This window comes from Delphinus delphis, chromosome X, assembly GCF_949987515.2.
Source record: "Delphinus delphis chromosome X, mDelDel1.2, whole genome shotgun sequence".
Classification (NCBI taxonomy): domain Eukaryota; kingdom Metazoa; phylum Chordata; class Mammalia; order Artiodactyla; family Delphinidae; genus Delphinus; species Delphinus delphis.
This window is the reverse complement of record NC_082704.1, coordinates 123733467-123749813: the sequence shown is the minus strand read 5'-3', so window position 1 is coordinate 123749813 and position 16347 is coordinate 123733467. Positions and strand designations below refer to the sequence as shown.

Here is a 16347-nt window from a genome sequence, read left to right as displayed (position 1 = left end):
AGTTTGTGCATGTTGGGAATAAAATGCTTCTCTCAAAGGAAAGCCACGTGATAAGAAATAAAAGAAAACCAGTAGATAGAAATCCATACGTATATTACTTAAAGTGAAAAATTCAGCATAAATACCTCTATATTCTTCATACTGAAAAATACGTTATTTCCTAGTTTCTGGTAAAAAGTAAAGCCATAATAATTTGGTTTAAAATAATTTTCCAACACAGTTTTCTATTTCTTCCTCACTGCACTTAAAAACTTACCAGTTGAAAACTCTGGAGAGGGCGTAGAGAAAAGGGAACCTTCCTGCACTGTTGGTGGGAATGTTAAATTGGTACGGCCACTATGGAGAACAGTATGGAGGTTCCTCAAAAACTAAAAATAGTACTACCATTTGACCCAGCAATCCCACTCCTGGGCATATATCCAGACAAAAACTATCATTCAAAAAGATACATGTACGCCAGTGTTCATAGCAGCACTATTTACAATAGCCAAGACATGGAAACAACTTAAGTGTCCATCAACAGACGAATGGATAAAGAAGATGTACATATATACAATGGAATACTACTCAGTCATAAAAAAGAATGAAATGATGCCTTTTGCAGCAATGTGGATAGACCTAGAGATCATCATACTACGTGAAGTCAGACAGAGAAATACAAATACCATATATCACTTATATGTAGAATCTAAAATATGACACAAATGAACTTATCTACAAAACAGAAGAAGAGTCACAGACAGAGAACTGACTTGTGGTTGCCAAGGGGGAGGGGGTGGGGGAGGGATGCATTGGGAGTTTGGGGTTAGCAGATGCAAACTAATATATAGAGAAGGGATAAACAACAAGGCCCTACTGTATAGCACAGGGAACTATATTCAATATCCTGTGATAAACCATAATGGAAAAAGAATGTGGGTGGGTGTGTGTGTGTACACACACACACACACACACACAATACATACATATGTATATATAATAGAATCACTTTGCTGTACAGCATAAATTAACACAACGTTGTAAATCAGCTATACTTCAATTAAATAATTTGTTTTTAAATCTTAAATTCCACCCCATCAAAATAGAACAAAGCTGTTCAAAGCTACCTTTGGGGGGGGAAAAGAAAACTCTTATTAAGAAAAAAAAAAAAAACCCCAAACAAAAACAATAGTTAAGGTGGGAATAAAATGTCACTTAACTGACTTTACTTTCTGTGGAGATAAAAACAAAAACTTTTTTATGTTATGTTGAAGGAGCTGAAGACCCCAAGCTGATAAGGAGCAAGTTCACTATTTTGTGCACTTGTTCCAGAATTTTTAATATTTTGACATTTTATTCCATATATAAAAACTACAAATGGAAGATGTTAATTAGCCCCAAGTCTTCAGAGCTAGGAGTCAAAAGGGTTCTCTGATTTCAGTTTGGTTATCTTCCAAGTATTTCACTGTCACTCCACAATGAAGCATGAACTTCTTGAACTTCTAATTTAGAAGAAAAAAAAAATTAAGGGACTATCCTTGCACACATATATAAGCAAGCATGAGAAAACATGAACGTTATTTTATCTGCTTCCAGCAAGGCTTCAGAAGGACAGCTTCAGCTTTCAAACATGATCCTAAGAAACATTTTAGGAAACTAATAAAGTTACATATTTTCCCATCCAAAAATATACTAGAAGTAAAAATGCCTTCAAAATTGCATCGCTGAATATCAGAACAAAATGACTAGACTTTCCATGAAGAAAGACATGGTAGCATAAATCACTCAGGATGTAGTATTCAGCCAAAGAGTTATAACGCTGTGATATGAACATCTAAAAAGGCGGAAGCTCTAACAGAAAAGCTTGTCTCTCATTTTCCAGGCTGGTTGCTGACTCGGCTCCACAGAATCATGCAGGGATCCAGGCTACTAACAACTTTGTTATTTTCAACTACATAGTTATGACTGGGGTCCAGCAGCCCCACCCAGCCGGCCGCCTACTACAGGCGTACACCTTGGAGATACAATAAAGCCAAAATTACAACAGAGAGAGTTACAGGAATGTTTTGCTTTCCTAGTGCCTATAACAGTTATGTATACACTAGACTGTCGTCTGTTGAGTGTGCAATAACATTAAGGCTAAAGACAACGCATATACCTTAACTAAGAAAGACATGCTTGCTGAAAAATGCAAACCATCCTCAGAGCCGTCAGTGAGTCGTGATCTGAGCCATAACCTTTCTGCAAGATGATATCACAGATCACGATCAAAGATCACCATCACAGATACACAAATCATAAAAAAGTCTGAGATGTGAGAATTACCAACCTATGACCCAAAGTGAGACACAAAGTGAGCAAAATGCCTTTTGGAAAATGGTGCCAATACATTTGATCAATTAGAGTTGCCCCAAACCTTGAATTTGAGATTAAAAAAAAAAAAAGGGCAATATCTGTGAAGCACAATAAAGTGTGAAGCACAAGGAAGTTAGGTGTGCTAGGGAAGAAGAAACGGTTTTGGTAGGATGTGGGCCGTTCTTTGCCACAGAAGGGACAACCTGGATGGAAGTACTGAATGCAGAAACGTTCTTTGGGGTAACTTCCATTTTCTTTTTGGTATTCAAGTGTAATAAGATCATCATAGGACTTTGGCAAATTATGTTTTTTTGGGTTTTTTTGTGTGTGTGGTACGCGGGCCTCTCACTGCCGTGGCCTCTCCCGTTGCGGAGCACAGGCTCCGGACGCGCAGGCTCAGCGGCCATGGCTCACGGGCCCAGGCGCTCCGCGGCATGTGGGATCTTCCCGGACCAGGGCACGAACCCGTGTCCCCTGCATCGGCAGGCGGACTCTCAACCACTGCGCCACCAGGGAAGTCCTGTTTTTTTTTTTAAAAAAAAAAAAACTAGAATCACACTATAAAATACCTGTAAGGACGTACTGGTTTGTCCCTGGTTTGTGCTGTTGGCATATCTGCCTAGCATAACCTACCTTACCATTGGAACAGTGGCTTTGGAAGCTCCTTTTACATTTACAAATACCTACATGGAACATCATGGTAATATTTTCCCTTTAAAATAGTATTCAGGGCTTCCCTGGGGGCGCAGTGGTTGGGAGTCCGCCTGCCGATGCAGGGGGTGCGGGTTCGTGCCCCGGTCCGGGAAGATCCCACATGCCGCGGAGCGGCTGGGCCCGTGGGCCGTGGCCGCTGGGCCTGCGCGTCCGGAGCCTGTGCTCCACGGCGGGAGGGGCCACAACGGTGAGAGGCCCGCGTACCACACAATAATAATAATAATAATAATAATAATAATAATAATAGTATTCAGATTAGAAGGAGTCTGATTTTTATTTTTTTTCACCCAGCTGCGTGGCTTGTGGGACCTTAATTCCCCGACCAGGGATTGAACCTGGGCCCTTGGCAGTGTGAGCAGAGTCCTGTGCCAGGGAGTTCCCAGAATCAATCTGATATTAACCCATTTTGTAGGATTTGATTACACAAATGTTTGGCTTTATTTTACAAAACAAATAATTTGCAAAATGAATTACAAAATGATTTCCAATACTGCGATTTTACTATTGTGGATTATTTTGTTTGACTGTACAGAGTCCAATTAAACCACTGCATTGGGTTTCCTTTGTCATATCAATAATAGTACTAAAAGCTCTTTACCAAGTTGCTTAATAGTGCAATCTCTTTCTGTTCAAGTATTTTTAAATGTCATTACTCTGACGTATCACTACCAAGTGCTATGAAGTCTTATAAACCAACCACAATACATTTCGTAAAAATGAATATTTCAAGTCACTTCTGGTTTCTGTTTTTTCAAAGCATTCTTTCAAAACAATATATGATCTTTAAAGGGTAAGCAAAAATAAACTGAGGTCCCCTGAAGATTGGGACATGCTTTCTTTTTAAATGGGATGAAGTTTCCCTTTTGGTGGTTTATAACAAAATTTACTTCTTCAAAGCCCCATCTATTTATGTCAAAACAACTGTTCTTACACAAGACAGACTGTGAACATCTGAGTAAGAGCCAAGACTTCAAATCAGTCTCCTTTAAAGGTATGATGGGTTTTCTTTCCCCTGTTGTATAAGAGCCTCTCACAGTGACACAATCTTTGAGGATTCGTCTCTTTTATAATTAAATTGCCCCGAAGAAAGTTCCCAGTCATCTTTTCCTCATTTCTTAGCAATTCTAGCACAAGCACACATCTGATAATAAAGAATACTTCAAACAGCACAGCAAGCATTAAAACTGCTTGAAGAATTAAAAGTTCAACACTCATAGTATTAATTATGTGTTCACATTCCACGCTTTCTCTGTGACAGCATTTTTACCTTGGGTGGCACCATCTAAATGCTTTAAAGGAGATGAACCCTTTCCCAGGACTCTTCCTAGGTGAGCTTGCTCCTGTGACCCAGATTCTTATCTTAGTTTCTCATAAAACCTTTCAAAGATGCTTTATCCACAGTGAGTGTGTATGGAGACAGATAGATGGGGAGAGAGATCCATCCAGTCCTAGGAGGGAATCACCAGACATCATTTCATGACTTTCTCTCCTGGACTTTTCTCTGCGTATCTGCCTGAGTGGGGACCTTCCCCCCGATGGAATGATTACCCTGGTCCAGACACAGAGGCCAACACGTCTCGTTTTTTGCTCCTACCCTCTTAGTTGAAATAGGGTTATTTTGAAGTCGGGCTATTTTTATGAGGATACAGAGGCAAACATGGATGAAGGAAGTTGCCCAGGACCACAGCGTTGATACATAGCCTGAGGGAGACCTGAACATTGCAGCGAGAAGGTTGAGTCTGTCCCCACCGTGCTATACGACCACCGTGTGAATATATAATAGTCCTCTATGTTATCACAGTAACTTTTATACATTTTTCCAGTCCCGAGAGACCTCCCTTAGTCTAAAAGGATTCACAATGTCCCAAAGGATATAAGTAGATCATAATTTAATTAGTTAATTACCCTTACTTAGCAGCTTTTAATTATGCTTTTGGAAAACACATCTCCAAATCTTTATTCTATCATTTCACTGTTCATAATGCCCTTTTTCCCCATGATAAAGGTTTAATTTTTATGTATTCCAACCTGATAGTCAAATGGATTTTGCTAGTTGATACTCTGCAAAATCGAATTTGTTTTTCAAAAACTTAAAATTTATTGTGATTTTTTAATATATTAAATAGATAGATGACAGACAGATGGACAAAGATAGATGACAGATACAGACAGATGCTAAACAGAGGATAGATAATAGATATAAAGATACATAATAGATATAGATAGATGAAAGATAATATCAAAAATGGATAGAAATAGATAGATGATGGATAACTAGGTACAGACATTTATGTAATCTAGTATTTACTTTTATAGATAGATGATACATGATGGGTAGAGATACAGATAGATAATAGACAGATGATAAGTAGATACAGATAGATGATGGATAACAGAGGTCAATAGATAACATATAGATGATGGATAGACAGAAAGATAATGGATATAGATGTTTAAGTCATCTAGTATTTACTTTTGTGTAGGAAGTGGAGTTAAGATCCAAGTACCTATCTCCTCAGAATAAATGAGTCTGTTCCTTCGAACCCTCTAATTTCGCAATTATTTGAAACCCTACATTTATTCCACCTCCAGTTGCCCTGCAGCCTCTTGTTAAGACTCTCTCTGATACTTCTTAAGCCCCCCTTTTATCTCACACGCACAGATCACTCATTATCTATACTGGAGCAAGAGCAGATGCAGGTGGATGGACAGATGCTTGGCAGGATGTGCTTCTCCACATCCTCTCCTCCAAAAGGTGCAAAGACACTAAATCCAAGTATGCTTTCCAGCTCGGAGGTCAAAGAGGAAAACGAGCATGTGGCCAGAGCGAGAGAGAGAAAGCACGCCCTTCCCAGGGCACAGAAGCTCTGGACCACACAGAGGCTGAAAGCAGCCTCTTTGGGAGAAGAAAAACTAGTAAGAAAGCACATCTGTTGCATAAGGAAGAGCTGGTGCATATATACAATGGAATACTACTCAGCCCTGAAAAAGGATGAAATCATGCCATTTGCAGCTACGTGGATAGACCTAGAGATGATCATACTAAGTAAGTCAGACAGAGAAGCACAAACATCATATGATATCACTTATACGTGGAATCTAAAATACGACACAAATGAACTTATTTATAAAACTGAAACAGACTCACAGACATAGAGAACGGACTTGTGGTGGGCCAGACGGGGTGGGGCAGGGAAGGGCTGGGAGTTTGGGGTTAGCAGATGCAAACTAGTATACACAGAATGGATAAACAACAAGGTCCTACTGTACAGCACAGGGAACTACATTCAATCTCCTGTGATAAACCATCATGGAAAAGAATAGGAAAAAAGATGGTATATGTATGTATAGCTAAATCCCTTTGCTGTACAGCAGAAGTTAACACAGCACTGCAAAGCAACTAGACCTCAGTTAAGAAAATAAAAATTACCAAGAACATCCATCCCGGCTAGCCTATGATTGTGCAGTCTCCATCTCTAGACTCTCCAGCCCTAGAAACTGTGTGCCCATCGGTTTGCAAGAAAGTAAAAAGCAACGATCTTCCAATAATCAGACGGCCTCACTCTTGCTTCGGAGCTTCCGAAGAAGCAGAGAGGAGACCAGAACTCTTGTCAGAGTCCGGGATTTGTCACTTTTAGAATAAAAGTCATAGTGGCTGACAACACACAACCTTGAAGAACAGATAACCCAACCTGTGGACTCTCCCCTGCTATGCCCCATCCAGCCTCCTGGAATTTATCACGCTCGTGGACAGAGGCAAATCTAACCCATCAGCACTAGAGGAAAGAAACGTGGAAACGAGAGAGAGGATTTTCATGTCTAGTTTATATGAGAATGTAGGTATTTTTTCAGTCTTCTTTTAAATTCATTTATCTTTCATAATCAATCTCACTTTCTATCCCTTCAATTTTCTTCAGTCTCACTGGGGCTAGATATTTGTACATATTTACATAATTGGGACATAAAATGCTTTGTACCAGATTTTTTCACTTAAAAAATTATATCATGCTTCAATTAAAAAAGAGAAAGAAAAAGCAAAGAGAAAAAGATCACGTCATGCAACATTCTTTTGATTTATTTAAAATTGGGCATTTCGATTATTTTTAGCAGCTCAAAAATTCAAAATGCTGTGAACCCTCTCCTGTAATAACTTGCCTCTTGGACACATTTCTAAGGATAAAGTCCTAGGATCGGAATTAGAGTCTATTGAAACAACCATTTTGAGTCCCTTGTTATTCATTGTGAATTTCTCTCAAAAACAGGGTGGCAAATACAGTAACTGACATTATTATTTAACTTAAAATGTATTTTAAGACTAGCGAGCAAGAAAGCTGATGAAGTTATTCAAAACGTAAAGTTTGACCTGATCTCCTTAGTTTGAGGGTGATTAACAAAAATTGGGGGACCTAGCCTACCTTCCCACCTTAGGTGTGAATGTCTTTGCAAAACTTCTTCAGGTTTCCAATTCTGTCTGCAACTTAATTTCTTGATAAATGATCTAGTTTTTTTGTTGTTGTTTGTTTTATATCTTTGGGGTTATATAAAAATTATATGTTTTACTTACAGTGAGGACACAATACGATTTACAATTTTTCTTCCTGTAGCAGTGACCTATCTCCAGTGAAACGTCCTCAGCCTCGCACTCGTTTTGTTACACGTTTTTTATCTCCTCTCAACCCAATTCAATCCCAGAGACAAATCCCTTCATCAGTTAAAAAGTTGGCTATATCATTCTATTCATTTCCTTTATATATGTACACAGATCTACAGACAACACGTTCATTTTTGTTTTAATATACACAGAATTTTGACAGTCGATTTTATGTGTGAACTTGGCTAGGCTACGGTGCCCAGGCATTTGGTCATACAGTCGTCTAGATGTTGCTCTAAAGGTATTTTGTAGACGTACCTCACATCTATATTCAGTTGACTTTAAGGGAGATGACCCTTGATCGTGTGCAAGGGCACCATCCGATCTCTGAAGGCCTTACGAGCAAAAAAAAAAAAAACCTGAGAAAGCCTGGAGACAAAGGAATTCTGCCTCAAGCCGGTGACACAGAAATTCTGCCCGAGTTTCCAGCCTGCCGGTCGGCCCTTCAGGTTTCACATTTACGGTCCAGACGACCAAGTGAGCAACTCCTTAAAATAAATCTCGGTTGGTTCTGGAAAACCATAATCCAGAAATGACTCCATGCTTATCATTCATGCTATTTTTGCACCTCATATATGTTGTGCCGTGATTACACATCACCACAGAACGATGTATGCCTTTCCTTTTAAGGGACGCATGCAATTCCCCTGCGTTAGGTATACCAGATGCCTACGTAGTCATTTCTCTCTCAATGGATATGTTGATCGTGCTTCAGATTCCCTTTAGGACACAAGACACCGAAGGGACTTATTCACGAGCCACATGCTCTTCTCAACAAGTTTATAGGGACTTCCCTGGCGGTCCAGGAGTTGGGACTTTGCCTTCCAATGCAGGGGGTGCAGGTTGGATCCCTGGTCGGGGAGCTAAGATTCCACATGCCTCGGGGCCAAAAAACCACAACAGAAAAGAGAAACAATATTGTAACAAGTTCAATGAAGACTTTAAAAAATGGTCCACATCAAAAAAAAAAAAAATACCACCCACCCACCCCCACACACACATACACAGACACTTGTAACCACAACATCTGTGAAAAGCTCCAGCTGTTGGCACTGTCTCAATTTCTGTATCAACAGACATGTCCAACTGGACATGTTCCAAACAGAACGTTTGGTTCTCATCCTACAGAACTGCCTGCCTCCCAGTCCATTTTTACCATTTCTGCAAATGATCCCCTGGTGTTGTCTAAGCCACGGTGAAAGGGTCATAATGGATTCCTTTCCCCAGACCCTGCGCATCTCATCCATCAGCCAGTACCTCTGACCCTACTTCCGAAATGAAACCCACACCCCGCCCCCGCCCTATGTTTCACGTTGCCCCGCGATCAGCCTTCCTGCTGTTCTCTCTGCTTCCACTGGAGCATAACTCACCCCCCCCCCCCGCTACTCCCAAAGCATACATCTGATGGAGCCCCTCCCTTATTTCAGCTGGGTCCATCACCGTTCATGGTACTCAGAATCGAACCCAAGCGTTTGCCAAGGACAACGAAACCTCATTTGCTTGGGTCCCTCTGTACAGCGTTTTCACTTGCTCATAACACTAGAGCCACGCGTAGCCTTCAGCCGCAGCCAGCCCTGTGTCTGCTGCCGGCTATAGGCCTTGACTGTCCCTGAAGCTTCGGGGGCCGTTATCCCGATCTGCCCATCATCAGCTTCTCCGTTTCCCCATCTGCACGTCAACAGGACCCTGCCTGACTGTGTGATCCTACAGGCACGATGTGAAGCAGACACTGACACCTGTCCTAAGGCAAACCGAACCCGTGAACAGCTTGAGACGATTTCCCTTTTCAGATAACGCCACGCAAAGATTTTTTTAAGAGCAGCCTGGAACAGGAGTTTATGAGGACGATTTCCTGCTCGTGCTCATTTACGTAGGAAAGGGCTAAGGAGAAACGGTCAAGTGCTGAAAAGACGCTTATAGACCCACACTTATCAGAAGAGACAAACACCACTGGCTGTTTATACAAGGAAAAGGGGGGGAAATGGACTACTTTCAATGTGAAAATAAATCTCTTTGGTGATAATTGGTCTCTTCCACTCCCAAATCTTGAGTTAGGGAAGAAAAATTGCATGCCACGTCTCCCTCTGAGAGGTTGAGGCTGTATGTCTTTATATATTATGGTAAGATTGACGTGGACGCCCAATTTCATGCCCGTGGTCGAATCTATGAAATCTATGATCTTGTCTCTAGAAAGCATCGCCTTTTGAAATAAGAGAACGATGACAGATAAAACTTTTCTCTTCCAAGGAATTTTTACTCTCTGGATTCAGGCAATTTAATGTATAAAGACCGAGGACCTAATGGTAAGCCAGGTTATGCTCTAGCCCTGGGTATATTCATATCTAAATAAGACACAGTTCTTAACCCTGGGACACTTGTGGTCTGTTGAAGAGGTGACGGGTTGTACCATTAACTGTCTACAACAGGGGTTGTAACAGGGGCAGTTCTGCTCCCCCACGCCAGGAACATTGGGCCATGTCTGTCACAACTGAGGACGCTACTGGTGTCAGGGGAAGAGACCAGGAATGCTGCTCAATGTCCTGGAGTGTACCCATTCCCCACCACAGCAAAGAGTCATCCAGCCTCGCTTTTCCGGTAAGCAGCCTGAAGTGACCTCTAAAAATGGGTTGCTATTCACTTGACCCAGAAAACCCTACAAGATCACGCAAATCAAGAGGTTCAAAACTGCGTGTTCACTTTAAGAACACACATGAAACTGCCCGGGCCATTAACGGTAGGCGTATCCGAAAGCCACCAAGTATCTGAAGGATGTCACCTTACAGAAGCGATGGGTGCCGTTCCGTCGGCACAATGCTGGAGTTGGCTGGTGTGTCCAGTGGGGCTGGATGCAGGGTCGGTGGCCCAAAAAGAGTGCTGAATCTTCACTGCACGTGCTCACAAAGTGTAACGCTGAACTTAAGGTCTTAGATGTAGATTCTCTGGTCAACGAGCACATCCAGGTGGACAAATCCCCCGCGATACGGCTCAGGAATTACAGAGCTCATGGTCGGATCAACCCGTACGTGAGCTCTCCCTGACACACTGAGATGATCCTTACTGAAAAAGAAGAGATTGTCCCTCAACCAGAAGAGGAGGTTGCAGAGAAGAAAAAGATACCCCAGAAGAAACCGAAGAAACGAAAACTTACGGCCCTGGGAATAAATGCTGCAAAATAAGTAAATAAATAAATACAAATAAAAGAAAAAGCAGGGAAAAAAAAGATTATCCAGCCTCAAATACCAATGGTGTTGTAGGTCAGAAACCCTGCTTTACACCTGAAGGAAAACAATACATGTGCAAAACAGACATATCAACACCTCAGGGCTATGAGCATCTACAGAGAGGAACAAAGATTTTGGGAAATTTCGCAAGACAGGGAGGGTGGATGCATAGACAGGAAATCCAATTGTAGCTGTATCTTACCTTCGCGTCCTTGAAAGCGTAGTCTGCATTTTATGAAAAGACCAGTATTGAATGCAAAGAAAACTGGAGTCACATACCTGATGCCATTCACGGACGGGCCTACCTTGGTGGGAGCAACTGGCCAAAGGTACACGTGGAGGCATCATGGCGGACGGACACCAACCTTCTCCCAGTGTCGACAGGTGGGCAGAGCTTTGCGGCCAATGGGAAGCTACGGATGTAAGGAGAACATCGCGTGAGCATCTTGCAACTAACACCCACCAGCAAGCAACCAACAAGGCTCAGTCGTATTCCAGCTTTTCCCTAGGCAAAAAAAATCTTTTAAGGACAGGTGTGCAGTTAGGACATTGTTAATACGACAACCGTCTAATAGTGCTTTAAACTGAATTAAACCTGAACTACGGGTAGTGAAATCTTTCCAGCTTTGTGCCTTGTCAAAGCTGGAGTGCAGTCCAGTGGTTAAACCTCGAATAACCAGCTCTTTATGTTTCACTTTTCCCTAACGTGGGTCGAATATCCCTTTTGAACAAACACGGTTGAGTCTATGTAGACTTCCTTCCTTCAACTGGTGTATAAATTTCGAATTGCTGATACACATGACTCAAAAGCCAACGCTTTTCAAAGTAAGCAGGTACATGTGAGAGACGAATGTCATGGGATATCATTTATATGTGGAAACTTAAAAAATGATACAAATAAACTTAATTACAAAACAGAAATAGACTCACAGACGGAGAAAATAAACTTACGGTTACCGAAGGGGAAGGCAGGGGAGGAATAAATTAGGAGCTTGGGATGAACACACACACACTACTATATATAAGATAGATAACCAACAAGGACCTACTGTGTAGCACAGGGAACTATACTCAATATCCTGTAATAACCTATAATGGAAAAGAATCTTCACTGTGTGTGGGTATGTATATCTATCTATCTATCTAGATATATCTATATATGTATATATAGATATTTCTGAATCACTTTGCTGTATATCTGCAAGTAACACAACATTGTAAATCAACTATATTTCAATAAAAATTTTTTTAAAAAAGAAATTAGGGGCTTCCCTGGTGGCACAGTGGTTGAGAATCTGCCTGCTAATGCAGGGGACATGGGTTCAAGCCCCGGTCTGGGAGGATCCCACATGCCGCGGAGCAACTAGGCCCGTGCGCCACAGCTACTGAGCCTGTGCGTCCAGAGCCTGTGCTCCGCAACAAGAGGCCGCGATAGTGAGAGGCCCGCGCACCGCGATGAAGAGTGGCCCCTGCTCGCCGCAACTAGAGAAAGCCCTCGCACAGAAACGAAAACCCAACACAGCAAAAATAAATAAATAAATTACTAAAACTCCTACCCCCAACATCTTCTTAAAAAAAAAAGAAAGAAATTAACCAAAGCAAAAAGGTCATAAAGTGACCCAAGATCATAAGAAAAGGAAATCATACGACAAAGATCAAGAGATATTCCTGAATCCCAGGCTTGGGCTCTTGCATCAGAAAGGTTTGGAATGGATGGTAGCGGGCATGGCTATTACCATCTACGAAATCATCATTCTTTGCCCCAAATCAGATTGCAACAATGCTTTCAACAGCAGTGCTATACGGACAACATGCTTTAAGGCTTTGTCATGGACATAGCCTATCCTCAGCAGACGGTAGATTCTCAGTTGCTTAGAACAGGTGGGGTCCGAAAAAATGAAACAGAAGCCAATCCGTCCCCGTGTCAAATCTCAGGTTGTGTGTACAACACACTCTGCTTAGGTTTCTGTCCATTTATATATAAAACATAGAATACATTTTAATTAGCTACTATGCGTAAGTGATCCTGTGCCTCATGTTTTGAAGACTGTAAGTTAATCATTGTCTCCTACACGGACCTGCTTTTAAGACTTTTCCCTAGCCTCCGACGAGTGTAAAAGTGACTGTTTGTATGAGAAGGTAGAGCTCCTCACGTAGTGATGAAAAGCAGCAGCTGCTTCTCCTTTGCTACTTTCAGCTCTAAATCACTAACGCTAAGTAGTGAGACACACAGTAGGTACGTCTTTATATTAGACATATGTCTAATATGTCCTTCTGTTGCTGTATTTGCAAAAAAGAATAAATTCTAGATTTTCATAATTTCATAGGATGCTGCTTGATGGGTACAACTCAGTGTACATAATGAAATCATATTGCTGTGTGTCTTACACACCCAAGAGCAGGGATGGAGAAGCAGCCATGCCTGCTTTATATAGGTGTCTGTCACGTGGCCTCCCACTGGGAGTATCAGATTCTCTTGGGATTCACAAGCACAGGAGATCTGCTTTTTATTATGCCTGAGAAATCTTTCCACTATACATGAGGAATCTTCCTACTTACCTGCAACTTCTACGTTACGAGTCAACAAATGCACTGTGTATGCTCAAACCCACTGTACGGAATACAAACCCTGGACTTGTTTATTAAAAAGAAATTGTAATGTGTGGGGATCTCACCCGTTCCACAGACCCCTGAGCACACAACGGGAAGGCTCACACAACCGACGACAGCTGCAGACAGATCAAGGGATGAGGTCAATCTATTTCTTCCCAATTACTGAAGAATTATTGAAACACATCAGCCCCTGTGACTGATGGGGATATCACTGCTCTGTTAGGGATGCATCGCTTCTGTTTTCCTATTGACTATCTTTGGTACTGGCGTATCCTTCCTACAGGGTCTACGTGCCTGTGGCTTTGATGAGACCAACCCCATGGGATAACAGTAGTGGGCTTTCTTTTGTCGCTCAGAAAAACAACTTTAGACTTTGCTGTAGAGAGGGAAATCCAGGGGGAAGGCTATGGGAATTACGTCTTTAATGCAAACTCATCCCTACATCACGAGGAAAAAGGTATTTCAGATCTTCTAAGTATGGCTCAACAGCATCATTTCTTGACTCAAAAGAACTGCCTTTACTGTATCATTGTTGATTTCTTATCTATTTCTGATTTATTTTGAAATCTAAAAGCAATCTTAAACCTGCAGATTGTAAGCCCTTTGATGCTTAGACATCATCCTTGTTTGAAGCAAAGAAGTGAGCAATGTTGATAGGGAACAAGGACTATGGGGGTAGCTTTCTGGACGAGGGGTATTTGTGTAGGAATAGCTTTAAAAGAATTCTACCTATAGGGTTTGATGAATATGAGGTATTTGCTGGAGAACGGCTGAAGGCACAGACACATACTGCTGCTATAGATCATGTTACACAAGACACTCAAAGTTTACAGTTCCTTTTCTTGAGATGGCAGTAATTATCCTTTAGCATAGAAGCTAGGGAAGACTTTTATCCCAGGTGAGACTCTTATAAGATGTTCATATTCTACAATAGAAAAAGATGGCATCGTATGCTTCTTGCCACGTCTTCATTTAAATCCTAATCCTAAGCGCTACTAAGTATTTTTTTAGAATTGAAGAACAATTGTCAATGTAGGTGTGTGAATTTTTCTCCTGGTGCTTTATACAGCAGTGTTTTAATTTTTCAACTCTGAGAGCCAGGACTCCATAGATGGGCAAGCCTGTTTTCTTTGGAGATGGGTGTTTAAACTCTTTTATCCCAAGGGATATTGCATCCTGTGAGGAATCTGTAAGGAAGCATTTCCCATATCGTACAGAATCATGGTCTCTAATACAGTTCTTGTGTGTGTGTGTGTGTGTGTGTGTGTGTGTGTGTGTTCATATACCCTTGAAGAAAGGGTATTTAACGGTGCTGATTGCGATCTGTTCTTGAAACCACTGCAGACCTATTACCCTTAGATTAACTGTCATTTAATCACATCCTAGACTTATTGGTACAAAGAACGAAGGCTCTGTAAGACCCCACAGAGGACGCATTTCTCACGACAGTCGTTGAACAAGCATCCAATGTTGGTGTAGAAAAGGAACTGGATGTTTAAGGAGGGTTGACATAGTGTAAAAAGAAGAGAAGGCACTTGAAAATATTTAAGAAGAACTTGAGACCAGTGAGACAATCCCCAAAGACAGGAATTATGCTGCAGCCCACAAATTTCATAGGAAACGTGGGTGTCTAAAACAGAAGAGACACAATGAGAGCAAGCCACGAGATAGCTCAACTGTCCACGAGAGCCTGTGCAGTGGAAGAAATCAAGACGGTTCTGTGTGTATGTGAAGAAAGGGTCACTGGCCAACGCTGAGCATCCGTCCGCATTCTGGATGGACGGTGTGCAGGGCGGTGGGCAGACACTGAAGTATCTGGTGCCACAGAGTTTAGGAGCGCACGGCTGCCGGCACACTGGCCAAGGGCCATTCTCAACTCCTTTACGAAGAACGCATGTGTGAAACAGACGAGCTTCTGGACCCCTTGTGGTTGGTGGTAAGGGAGCCAGGGCTGCTCAAGAGGAAAACACCTTTGAGACATAAAAACTTGAAGAGAAGATATTCCTCGTTTCTGGACCGTCCCAGCCCCTGGTGCCCTTGTACTGATAGAAACACTGCCAGGGGAGGGAGAGGACTCAGATTAAACTCTGACCATCTTCACTTGGGGACGATGCCGTGTCTGTTATTCAAATCCAGTATTACACTGCTCCTATTATCCCTGATTCATTTGTTTTCCTATCTTTTGGGATTGTCTTGCTGTTTGTTCCTGTTCTATATACATCTATCTAATATCTATCCTCACTCTAGATATATATCGTCTATCCTATATTATCCAACTGTCAGCCATTTTTCTATCATCTCTCATTTTTATTCGCTTTTACTGAATTACCAAGAGAATGTGTCTTCCTTGCTTTCATCCATCCATCCTACCTTCCACCCATCCTTCCACTTTCTTGCAGTCCTCTCCCCTACACTCACCCCATCTTCCGTAAGATAAGAATGTTTATCAATACCTACAATTGGCCACATTTCTCAGATTCAATGATCAGGGCATGTTCTCCATTTAGAGAGAAAGAAATAAAACGAGCAAAGATGACAAGAGAATAAGAGAAGGAAGACAAAGAAATGAGAGGGAGATGGGGTAGAGAGAGGAGGGGACAAATGCAGCCCACGAACCACAGAGGGATAAGGCTTCATCTCGTGCTGTTTGCTTCGTTGTTTCTTAAATCTTAACTATCACTCCCTATGACGATACTTAACTTATGTTACCCTCCAGGACTATAAAAGGTGATTTCTGGTATTTGGAAAAATACCTTGTGAGCCTTGTGAAATAGGAAATACAAAAGATGGTGGACCCGCAGGTCCTATGACACC

General features: G+C 41.7%; 1 pseudogene; it reads left to right on the top strand.

Annotated features, from left to right (window-relative positions):
• The first annotated feature begins 10321 nt into the window (after positions 1–10321).
• Positions 10322–10875, top strand: LOC132418271 (large ribosomal subunit protein uL22 pseudogene; annotated as a pseudogene).
• Positions 10876–16347: the final 5472 nt, after the last annotated feature.